The following is a 13644-nucleotide window of genomic DNA, read 5'->3' on the forward strand; positions in this document are numbered from 1 at the left end:
ACAAAGGACATTATTGTAGAAGAGGTCCAAAGATTCAGAGCTTGCCAAGGTTTAGGTGTGTGGGAGGAGATGAGGAGAAACCAACAGATGAAACTGAGAGTCATAGTGAATACAATACCATCAAGATGCACCACCCAAATTCCCCCCAAGGAAGAACTTGCTTCACAGCTTAAGGAAGTATGTCAGCTACTTTAGGGTGGGTTTCAAAAGCATGCCCTTCTCTGAAAAGCCTGCTTGAGAAAACAATGGTTTTTTTGTATTGGAAGCTATTCTGGCAATTTTGAATTAAGTGGTCCTATAGTAGTTAGTAACATTGAGAGAACTATCAGCTAAAGAGACTTAACACCCCATAATTAAACTCAGCTTTCATACTTTTTTGAATTGTAATGTCTTTAAAGAGCATTTTAATTTAGGTAAGTGATACATTTTATAACTAAATTAACAACTTCAAGGTCGGGCAAAAGTCGGTTTACAACTGTGAGTATGCAAAACACAGACTTTATTTTTGTATTATTATTTCTTAATTATTGCATGACTTTCCATATAAACAACTGTAAACCTACTCTTTTTTATTTTAATCCTCACTTGATAATATGTTTTCATTGATTTTTAGAGAGAGAAAAAGGAAGAGAAACATCAATGTGAGAAAGAAATATCAATCAGTTGCCTCCTGTATAAACCCTGACTGGGGATCCAACCTGCAACCTAGGTATGTGCCCTGACCAGGAATAAAACCCACAACCTTTCGGTGCACAGGATGATGCTCCAACTAACTGGGCCACCTGGCCGGGGCTATTAACCTACTTTTGTCCCACCCTATGTAAGTGCTTCCCTAAATATCTGGAAGTTTCTATCATGTCCTTGATCATACACTTATAGCAACAGAGACAAAAATACACATAAAGACAACTTCAAATGGCTTATTTTACCCAATTTCAGTTCTTGGCTAATTTGTCTATCTTTCCAATAGATAAAAAGCTCCTTGCACTCAAGGACCATGCATCTTTATATCTATAGTATGTAAGCATGTGCTAGTTCTTAGTATGTGTTCAATAAACCCTTGATAAATGAATGGATTAATGTCTCACAGACAGAGCTAATGAGGAAAACAGTAAAAATACATTTAATTTTACCTTCCCTTCCTTCTTTTATGACAGAAATGCCAATAGAGAATGAAATGACAGAAAAGAAAGAGAAGAGAGTGGGAGGCATCTAGATAATACACAATTAAATAATAGCTTGTTGTATGATTGTCTCTTTCACATTTGCTCATTTACATAAAAGCCTACAGTGTGGTGTGGTCAAATAATTTGTGTAATGGAGCATAGATTTCTTTATTACCAGTGTATGTACCATCCACCAGTGCCCAACCATATTCATTGGACCGTTTTGTTTTGTTCCCTTTGAACAATTGTATTTCACATTTATAACATCTGTAACATTTGTATATTAATTGAAGTTATGTGTTTCTAAGTGATCCTTTCTACTCCTCACATTTCTTAGCATTTAAAATGCATTAGTTACCATGGAGACAATGTCATCAAATAAGGGCAAACCTTGGTGACATCCATAAGTGAAATATGAAATCAATTAATATAATGGCTGTGCAATTTGTAATCGTTACTTAGAAATAGTTAGCTGATCTAATGTGAAATAAATATGATAGAATGGGGGGAGGGTGTGGTCAGCCATAAGACTTTTTTCTCCCACAATCTCGGGTGAGTTCTGTCATCAGCCCCCTGGTAAAATTTATGGTTATTTTGGACACATTTTGCCCCATAAGTCATCTTAGAAATGGTCTATAGCTTTAGTTATCCTCAGAAAAGAGGAGAAATGAAATAAGGCAATCCATAGCCTATGCACTGCTTTTCCATTCTAGGATCTTTGCCTCCTTCCAGGTATTTTTTACACAGAAGTGCTAATTTCTCCATCCAGTGATTCCAGAGATTACTCTGACTCAGCTAATGAGAAGCTACAAAATAGGCAACCACTCAGGAAGCTCGCTCTATAAAAATATTACCTCTCAACTGTGGTTTCTGGTACATGAAATTTCACCGTTTACTTCCATTTGTTAAGCACTGTCTTCTCTATAAGACCTCTTTAAAACTGCAGATTTGAATTTCAGAAAATTGAGACTAGAACACATCTTAGAGATCCTCATATTTTATCGATGAGAAAAAAATGGAATCCCTAAGTGAGAAAGTGACTTCTCCAATATCAAATATCAAGTAAAGAGTGGTGCTAAATGAGAATCCCTCTCTCCTAACTCACTATAATAACCCTGGAGCACTGGAAGCCTGAAAGAGGGCCATGGGAAGAGAAAAAAATGGGTACATGCATTTTATCTGGGATGTGATCCTAGTGAACAGAAGTGAACCAGGGAGAGTAAACCAGGAAAGAAAAGAAAGCCAATACAACCATGTTTTGTGAATGGCTGACTATGGAATACTAGTCAACGGTGAAAAAGAATCCGCCATTAACACCTACACCAACATAGGTGAACCCCAGTGGCACACTACGGAGTGTAAGAAGCCAGACTTGAATCAGATCATACAGCATGGATCTACTCGTACAAAATTTGAAAACAGAGGGCACTAGCTAGCCTTCTGAGGTGATCAAAATATTCTATATCTTAAACGTGGTGGTGGCTGCATGGATGTGTACATACGTAAAAGTTCATCAAGTTGTACCTTTAAGATTTGTGAAGTTTTATGTAAGTTGTGCCTCAATTTTTTTTATTACATTAGGTTGCAATGCCATTATTAGATCCATTATAAGGGAGAGCCCTGCAAAAACCTCACAGCAACTTTGTTCTAAGAATGTTGTCGAGAATTCTGCTCGGTATTCTACAAAGGTCCTCTTTAAGGGGACCCAGAGGGAAAATCTCTCTTAGTGGCAGGAAGAGCTTTGCTTGTGCTGAGCAATTGGCTCGTTTTACTGTTATGGCCATTCTAAGACATGGAGTCAATCATGCTTTGCCTTTAGTGCTGGTTACTGGAGAGCATATAGTTTAATGTGTGCTTCATCTCCAGTGAATATTCTTCATTAATAGTCCTCACCCTTACTGTTCTTATTGCCTCGTTTAATCTTTATTACCTTAAATGTATTATGCCTTGTATTTTTAACTACCTTAAAATATTTTTAAAGTAAGCTGATGAAGATAAATAACTGGGTATATAAATATATTCCGATACTTAAAACAGTGCCTGGTTTCCATTTGCTTCTGTCACATATTGCTCCCATCACCTTCTAAGTTTGGAAGAATTGCATATGGCTTAAAGGCAGGCAGGAATAACTGACAGTTGCCAGTTCTGATACCACCCCCTCTCTATCATGGGAATCTTCTTTTATTATGAAATCTCAGAGAACCTTGTTTACTCCCAAGCACATAGATGATGGTGAAATCAAAGACAAATGTGAGTACTCCCATTCCCAACGCTTTAGGAGCCTCCAGTAACAATTACTGCATGTTTTAGTGACTCAAATTAAAAGCAAGTTACATCAGATTACTCCTTAATAATCTTCTATCTATAAAATTATGTTGGGTCCATAAACCAGCTACTTTATTGTTTCTTCTTCCAATATATGACATCCACTTTATAAGCCTCCACTCAGCTAGATGCTGCCATACTCCACAGACTAATTGCCTCCTGCAAGTGTCCATGAAGTCACTATCACCTAATTCTAGATAGACCAGACTTCATTTACAGGACACCAGTCATCTTTGAAGCCAAAAATAAACATAAAAACTGAAATATAGTCTTTTGTTATCACTTATCTAAATTGCAATAAAATATTAATCCATGTGTTTAATAATACTCTTTCCCTGAGCTATCTTAGTTTCTTCTGTATCTCTAGAGCCTGGCACAGTGGGTGATCAATAAATAGTTGTTTAATATTTTTGCAATGCCACTCGGTCCCTCCCATCTAAGCAGTGTCACCATTCTTGAACATCCTTTCTGGGGAGTTTACTATACCTGATTATACACAGGTGCCTATCAATGCAGGACCTACTAAAATTTGTCCTGTCTTATTAAACAGGACAATATGCTGCTGCTTAACTCAGAGAAAATGGAAACCATGATTATTAATCTGAATAGACTGTGTTGTATTGCATTAGCAAGCAACTCTAAAATCTCAGTGGCTTAATCAAGTTGATTTTTGCTCATGCTACATCTCCACTGATGTTCCCCACCAACAGAAACTGCACGGTAAGTGTTACAGACTGAATTGTGTCCACGCAAATTCATACACTGAAGCCCTCACCTCTAATGTGACTGTATTTGGAGACAGGGCCTTTAAAGTAGTAATTATGGCTAAATACGGCCCATAAGGCTGGGGCCCTAAAACAGTAAGACTGGTGTCCATGTAAAAAGAGGGAAACACAGCAGGGGTGTACATGCACAGAGAAAGGGCCATGTGAGGTCACAGCAAGAGGAAGCCCCTCTGGAAGCCAACAGGAGAGGCCTCAGGAGAAATCAAACCTGCTGCCACTTTGATATGGAGTCCCAGCCTCTAGAACTCTGAGAAAATAAATTCCTGTTGTTTAAGCCATCCATTCTGTGGTATTTTGTTATGGTAGCCCTAGCAAACCAATATAAGAAGAAAAAATGGAAAAGTCCTTATGCCAATAACCCTACTCCTGTGAAGTCGCCAGGATCAACATGAGGAGAAATTTTCACTGTTGTCAATTGTCAAGAATGTGCTAAAGGGCCTGGTAAATGATTTCATTCTCCGTTAAGACCTGTCTTCTCCTGGGCATAGTGCTAAACATGCTTCAGGGAGAAGTAAAAAGAAGGTAAACAGTTCCCAGTGGCAGGACACAAGCAGATCTGACTAGAGAAGGTTGCCCTGGAGGATTTACATATTCCTCTCCTTAAGAAGAGTTTTTTGAAATACTGTATTTCCTCATTAATAGGAACAACAAAAGCGTTTGGCCCTTGGTGGCAGCACACTCCTCCCTCCCCCAGTCTAACTTCTTTCTGGGCTTCCTCCTGCTTCCCTTGACTGCCCGGGCTCTATACACTGAGACAGTCTCCAGGAGTGTCATCTGGGGAGATTTACTTCCCAGTCTTATTGATCCCTTCCCGCTCTAGATTAATGAATTAGTTTTTCTACAGTAGACTTAGCAAATCATAGTTCCAATTCAGGACCAAAAATTGAATTCTACCCTTTAAAAAAACAATAAATTATCACAAGTTCCTGTATATTCTGTCACTACATTTCTACCCAAAACATGGCAATGTTTCATTTTGTATATTCTTATATACAAGGTGGAAATATTATTTTAATTGAGCTACAAATAGAACAGTATGATTGATACATTGCTCTTAATAAGGTTGTCTATATTGAACAGCAAGAAACAAATGCTCCTGTGGGGTTTCTTTTTAAGTCCTTGAGATATACACTGGCAATGTATTTATTATCACTTATAATTTTAAAAAATGAAATGTGCAGTTATGATTTTCACTTCTCAGAAAGGTAGAAAAGAGTCCAAATCTAAATTCTAATCTACCTGTTCCCAGATGTAAAGAATCTGACCAACAGCAGTTATCGTGGGGATTCTTTAGAATCAACTCCCTTCTGGCTCTGGTGAAATCTCCAATTTACCCAGAAAGTGTCATTGCCTCCAAAGACAGACTCGGGAAATTCCTCAACCAAAGAAGCTATAGTTTTTATGGAACAGCAGCTGTGGGGTTGGGTTACCAGGGGAAACAGCAAGCTGACTTGATAAAATACTCAATTTACACCAAGCTATTGTTGACACATCCCTACCCTTTGGAACTTATCCTAGAATTGCCTCCAATCCCAGCACCTCTCTGCTTCCCCATGTATTTTGCCTCCTATTTGTTTTCCCACTTTGGTCTCATAACTGTATCATTGGTTGTCCCATTCTCCAGACCATTTCCTAGTTCTTTCTTGGACTTTCTGTTCCCAAGAGGTTGTCCAGTATGTCCTCTTGGTCTCACAATGAATCTACTTGTCTCTGAAATCATTGTCAATGCCATCTGTACAGAGCCTCCTCACCAGTATCTTGGGCAACAGCCATTCACCCCCATGACTCACTCCCACCCCAGCTCCTCCGTGGGGCAGCAGAGAGAAAGAGAATGTTTTGTTATGACTGAGTTTAGTCTGATTCTTTTTGTTTCTATTACTGGCACTCTGCTCAATGAGGAAGTGGTTTCAGACATTCTTCCCCTCTTCCCAATCATGACAATAGTTCTTGTTTCACACCCTACATTCACTATCTCACCCAGGACCACACTGTATCTTCCAATAATTCCCTATCCCTTCTGTCAATAGCTTAGCCACATCTACCCTGAATCCTGTCAGTAAAATTAACAGAGGGTCAAGGAGGGATAAATGGTGACAGAAAAAGGAGACTTGACTTCGGGTGGTGAACACACAATATGGGCAACATACAGATGATGTATTGTAGAACTTACACTTCAAACATATAATTTTATTAACCAACTAGAGGCCCAGTGCACGAAATTTGTGCACAGGTAATTAGGCCTGCCCGGCAATCAGGGCCGATCTGTGGGGCGACCGGAGGGGTGATCAGGGCCCCCGCTCAAACCCACCTTGGCCTGGCACCACCCACTTGCCAGCCCCACACCCTGCCACCGCTGCCAGTTGCCTCCCTCTGCAGGGCAACCAGTAGGGTAATTGGGGGGCCCCCCACTCATACCCGCCTTGACTGGCCTGGTGCTGCCCACTCACTGGCCCTGCTCCCCCGACGCCGCCTGCAGGCTGGGGGCAGCTCCTGCATTGAGCGTCTTCCCCCTGGTGGTCAGTGCACATCATAGTGACCGGTCATTCCTCCAGTCATTCCACCATTCAGTCAATTTGCATATTAGGGTTTTATATAGATAGATGTAACCCCGATGAATTTAAAAAAAAAAAAAAGATTTGTGTTTCCTTTCAACTGTGCTTGCATCAGTGACTTTCTATTTCTCTAAACCTTTTCTAAATTCTCTCTCACTTAAACCCATGTTGCAATGTTGTAAGTCATTAAAGCAAAACAAGACAAACAAAACAGCTGCAGGGTACTGCTCTTTAAAGCCTAAAGAATGAGGTCAAAACCAGTGTTTCGAGAGCGGCTCTTTGGAGAGGATCTGCAGTGGCTGACGTCTTGAAGCACATGCCCTCTGTCACGCCACCTCAGAGAGTCTGCAGCCGGTCTCCCCAGCAGTTGCCTCTTTGGCAGTGCTGCTGCTGCCTTGCTTCTGAGGGACCTTGGAGGGGGTCTCTGCCTTCCTTCAGAGGCACCCGTTTCAGGTTGCCATCGCACAGTGACTGTGGTGTTCAACTCTCATTCATTCACCTGTACATTCAAGAGTATAATTAAGATGCAGTCTCCTCTTTGAATAAATAATGTAGATCTTCTCATTTCTGAATTTGCTCTATAGAGGTGACTTACAGTAAAACATTTTGCTCTCTCTGCAAAGCTTCTTTTTTTAAAATATATTTTATTGATTTTTTTACAGAGAGGAAGGGAGAGGGATAGAAACATCGATGAGAGAGAAACATTGATCAGCTGCCTCCTGCACACCCCCTACTGGGGATGTGCCCACAACCAAGGTACATGCCCTTGACCAGAATCAAACCTGGGACCCTTGAGTCTGCAGGCTGATGCTCTATCCACTGAGCCAACCGGTTAGGGCTGCAAAGCTTCTTTACTCAGACTTGTGCAAATTATCCCTCTTATTATTCCTCTTAGTGAAGGGTAAAGGGGGTAAAATAACAAGTATCGCCTATATTGATATGAACACATGTATTGAAATCTGAAGCCACATGTTAGTTATTATTTTCACATGCATCATTTTTATTTTTCAGAAACTGAGTCTCTTTTGAGCACTATCTGAATCCAAAATTAATATCCTTCCCAATACATCATGCTGATGTGCATACAGAACTGGTGTCTTTTTAAGAAACAGGGGAAGAAAAAGTATGGGAGAAGTGGTCATTGTGCTAAAAATAATTGCTTGTGACACACCTGGCTGCTCCAGTCTCTCACTGACCTTGTCTTACCAAGTCTCTTGCTAATTTACCTGGTTATGATCTGAGGAGCCAAAAAAAATGTCTCTTCCACTTTTTGATGACAATACCTGAAACTTTAGCCTTGCTCCCCCTTCATTCTAGTGCTGGTGGTCATGCTCACAAAGGCAGTGCTTCACTTTGACTGTCAGATTGAGGTCAGCTACTTCTTTTGACTCTCCTGAGAAATGAGAGCTCAAAATGCATTAAAATGGGTCCAAATCATAATCAGATGAAAACTATGAAGAGCATCGTATGGGACGGTTTCTCAATCGAACCAGTTGCAATCATTTTTCAAATATCACCTATTCCACTTTTAAAATAAACAACTTCCTTTTGAATAGAAAAAAATCTGGCAACTTTTTTGGCTAAAATTATTCTTCTAGAATGTAAGATATTTTTTATCACATTTTAAATTATTTATAAAGATTTTTAATTCAAACAACACCACTTTTAGAATATCTACAGACAAGTAGCTTGTTGTCATAATGGACCCAGGGAATAGGTTCATAAATAATCAAAATATTACTGGCAGGAATAAAGAAACTTGATTGTTGTTCTCCAGCTTACCATTTTATAGATAAATAAATCATTTCATGACACAGAAAATGATGTTATACCAGAAAGTTCTCTACCTATAATATCTATATGATTTATCAAAAGAAATAGATTTAAAAACTTGAAGTACTAATCACTTACAATATATCAACTGAAAATTCTCAATAAATGTCTACATAAAAGGCTCAGATATTCATTCAAGTTTCAAAGATCAATATAAAAGTCACCCCTTCTTAGGTATTGGTTATCTACAAAAACTATAGCTCTATACATTCTAAATGCTCATGTTTAAATTGGCTCTAGATAAAAAGCATTATCAAGTGGACAAGTTGAGATGGCTAAAGCAGAAATTCAAGGTCTAAAAAATGAGTGATTTTAATCAGAAAATGGCGAGATAGAAATCAAGCTAAGAAAAGTTAGGGAATGATTCCCTCTCCTATGTGCATTTTCTAGTTGGTATGTTTTTAATTTTATAAATGTCATGCTCTCTGTTAGCAGCTTTTAATTATAAATGAGCACCTGATATCCAGAGGAACTAATATTTCCTTATAAACTGCATATACCAAATTGTTAATAACCTCTCTATATTTATGTCGTGACTAGTTTAAGTTTCTGACCTCTAAGCAAAGATTTTCAAAAGGCCCTTCTGACTTCCTTTTTGAATTTTGTATATTATATGGACTCAGTGACAGTTGAAATTTGCCAACACATCACAATTTATGTTCTTTGCCATGTGACATCTATGCCCATCAGTCAGTTATTTGACATATAATATCTGTGCTTCTAAGCCTGGGTCAGACATACTTTGATTTTTTAAAAGAACACATTTTGTACATATTTAGTATATTTATTAAATATAGGTTAAAATCAGTTGACAAATTAGTGAATATTGGCAATCACTCATCCACCAAAGGAGGGCCTGGAGAAAAGTATATAAACACCAACAAATCCTCACCATGATTAAGTTTCCCAAGCACTTTATTAAAAAAAAATTTTTTTTAATGGTATTCGATCCTGTGGGAATAATCCATATAAAAGTATATGGACAATGATTAAGAGTAGAGATTCTGGTCGAGGCCGGTTTGGCTCAGTGGATAGAGCGTCGACCTGCAGACTGAGGGGTCCCGGGTTCGATTCCGGTCAAGGGCGTGTGCCTTGGTTGCGGGCACATCCCCAGTGGGGAGTGTACAGGAGGCAGCTGACCGATGTCTCTCTCTCTCATCGATGTTTCTAACTCTCTATCCCTCTCCCTTCCTCTCTGTAAAAAATCAATAACATATATTTAAAAAAAAAAAGAGTAGGGATTCTGTCAGAATTGCTGGGTTCATATACTGACCCTACCACTCATTTGTTATATAACTGAATAAATTACTTAATTATGCCTCATTTTCCTCATATGTAACCGATGATAATAGTATCTATTTCACAAGATTATTTTGAGGAGTAAAGGGACTTATATTAATGTTCCTGGGACATATTAATCACTGTCTAAGTGTAATCATCTCAGTGATGAATGTCCTATTCTTGAAGGGAAATGCTGACTAACTCTAGGCTGGTCTTTTCTAATTGTAGAGCTCCAGTAAAATGTCTCCACTCACTTGACTTGGCTCACCTGTCTGGGTTTTATGAATTCTCTGACATACACTAGTCACTGCAAAAATCCTGATGTCTGCCTATCTTGCCTCCTCTGATGGATCACAGAAGTGCCTTCCTTCAGGGACTAGCAATGACCCACTTCTAATGGTTATAAAACAAGCAGGAGCCACTTCTCCAATAATAGTCAGTTATTGGTAACAACTCACTTGGGAAAATTTGCCCTCCACTGCTCAAATAAGTAACTGAAGTAATATTCTTTGTTTCTGAGTATTATTGTTTACCAGTGATCTCTATTTAAGTAAAGAAGGGTGTAGGTTTAGGTCCTCTTAAATTGTAAGATTAAATTCTAAACTCAATATTCCTAGACTCATAACACCAAAAGAAGAACTCAATAGCAACCTGCAGAAGCATTCAGACAGTGTGGGGGGCAGCGGGGGGGGGGACGGGGGATGCAATGCGGCATTGCTTCAGAAGAACAGTAGTTCATGTTGCTACCAGAGATGTTCTCAGGCAGAGCTTGTAGCTGGCAGATGCACGGCACAAAAGAAGCTGCTCGTCTCTCTAGGACTGCTAAGGAAATAACTGTCATTTCTAGAAAAGGGATTACACATGTGCAACATGGCAATTATTGTCGGGAGGTCAGTGATCTAAACAAAATATCTAAATCTGAGTTACATCTAGGAGATCACTGTTCATTAAGATGGTTTGCAGGCACAATAGAAAGCAAGTTCAGGTCAAAAAGAGTGGAGGAGCCTGGCCTGTGTTGCTCAGTGGTTGAGCATTGATCTATGAACCAGGAAGTCATGGTTCAATTACCGATCAAGGCACATGCCCAGGTTGCAGGCTCGATCTCCAGTAGCGCAGGAGGCAGCTGGTCAATAATTCTCTCTCATCACTGATGTTTCTAGCTTTTTCTCTCCCTTACTCTCTGAAATTATATATATATATATATGGAGGAGACCATTATATTCATTGTATTCCAGAAATTCATCCCTGTCAGTACATCACTTAATACTAATAATCCCTGATGTGACATTTTCAGTTACAATATACATTATAAACTATAGAAAACTATTTATAGACTTTTGACTTATAAGTCAAAAACAAAGTTTGAAAAGAAACAAACATGACTTTTTTGAAGCTGTCAAATTGGAGTTCTTTCAACTATGGAATAAAGCAAATGAGTCCTAAGTAAAGGTTATGAAAAAAATCATGTTTATCCTCTTCAGACAGTGGACAGACTAAAGCCGAGGAGGTAAGGTAAAAATCTTCGTACCATATTCAACACTATGGTGACTACCATCTCTTAGGAGTAATAAAAAAGTATTTCCTTCTGTCCTACAAGCTCTACAATTAATTCTCCCATAAAAATCTATCGATCTATTCCTCTGAGCCCACAGTCTTCATTCCTATAATTTTTTTTAGCAACGCTTCTAACACTGCCTTTTCCTTTGCTGCAATTTATGGAAAAAGAAGTGCAGATACAAATTAGCTGTTGTAATTAAAAATATAATTTTAAAAAAATTAAGAGTGTTTGTTTCTTTGTTTGTTGGGTTTTGTTGTGGTGCTCCTAGAGTTCATTCCAGCTAAATTATTTCTTGAAGCTATTCACCCATACCTAGACACTTTCAAAAATATTTTCAAACCTCTGGACCCAATATGATGAATCAGTGATGTGACACTAGCTGAATGGGGAATATGTTCTAAACATAAGCATAACCACCACTGGGTATAAAATAGCTAAATAGTAAAATCCAATTAAGGCAACATCGAGATGATTTTCTGAACTGGGTCCAGCACGGCCAATGTTGAAACTGAGGAAGGGCGGACAAGGATTAAAGAAAACAGACAAGAGAATACAGTTGGGGCCAGTGGATCACTGAATCTGGATTAGGACACAGTGATCCCGCCTGTAAGCCAAATCTTTATAGTCTGATCACACAAAGCAAAACAAGGGAGTGGTCAAGAGATTTACAATGTTCTTTTGAGTTTCATATCTACTTCTTACCTATTGATGCAATTCTCTGACTCTATCAAGCATTGATTTGGCAGCACTTGCTGTACCTCTCACAGCCCACATCTCTCAACTACCTAGGTCCTAGGACTACAATGTCAGACTATAAGGCCAACCTTACATACGACCATAGCCTTTGGCTATAATTGTGCAGGGAGGGCTTTGCCCTCCAAGCTGGGACTTGTATGTGGCTTTGCCACAAGAGGACTGTGCCCTCTTGTCAGTCCGAGGCTTGATCCTGTCCAAAAGCTATAGCCGCTCTCCACAACTTTCCACCAAAACTACTTCAGCTTTTGAGTAATATGGGAGTGATTTCCAGTCAGTCTTTAAACTGGAAGCCTAGGAAACTTAAAATTCCTCTGCATTCAAGGGTTCCACAAGCATTTCCTGTTTACCACATTTATCTGCAGAAGAGCACATTTATAATGGAGAGAAGCCACATCCTGGAGACTCCATATTTTATGGATTTTGTTAACAGCAAAGAATAACAATCGCCAATATTTAATGAGGGCTTTCTACATGCCAGCCACTAATTCTAGGAATTAACTTATTTAATCCATATATGTAATATTAAGTATACATATGAAGTAATATTATATGAAGTAATATTATATGAAGTAATGCATATGAAGTAATATTATAGCTCATTTTATAGATGGATAAGCTGAGACTTGGAATAGTTTACTAACTTATCTCTTGTCATATAGTTAGTAAGCAGTAGAGCTAGTATTCTAACCAAGCGGTGTAACCCCAGATACCCTAACTCTCTAACTCTTAGTTACTAATCAGCAGAACAGAAATACAAATAAGGGGCAATTGGTAAATATTGGTCACTTTAGAAACATTTCACTCAATCCTTACACAATATATTCTGTTAAAGGAAACTAAATCTCAGAGAGATTAACTACCCAATTCCACAAAGCTAGCAAGGGCAAAAGCTAATAGTCTATATACTATATCACATTACCTCTCTATGGCTCAAAGACTAAACTGAGTGGCAGATATAGAAGCAGAAATCTTACCTCAGTTTGCATTTCAGTGCTGTTATAAGAAAGTCACCAGTGGAACTTGTCTGGCAGGGATGCTGACAGGATATAGAAGGCCTCTATGGATAACATAAAACCAGTATAAGCAAAGAGCAATAAAATCTAAACCATTAAGACATTGTAGTGTTAGGGTGTGTGTGTGTGTGTGTGTATACACACAGTACATGTAACTAAACAAACAAACAAACAAAAAGGAAGTTGGGCTGCCTGCCAAAATGAAAGCTAAACTCGTGAGGCAGGTGCTGGTACAAAAGGAAAGAGGTTTTATTCAGGAGCCACAAGACTTGGGAGAATGGCAGACTCCTGTCTCAAAGACCAATCTCTCTTTCTGCTCAAGCCTGCCATACTTATAAGAATAAGGAAGAGAGGGCTTTTTAAAAAATTATTCAA

The sequence above is a fragment of the Myotis myotis genome, unplaced genomic scaffold (genome assembly GCF_014108235.1).
Source record: "Myotis myotis isolate mMyoMyo1 unplaced genomic scaffold, mMyoMyo1.p scaffold_m19_p_11, whole genome shotgun sequence".
In the NCBI taxonomy this organism is placed as follows: domain Eukaryota; kingdom Metazoa; phylum Chordata; class Mammalia; order Chiroptera; family Vespertilionidae; genus Myotis; species Myotis myotis.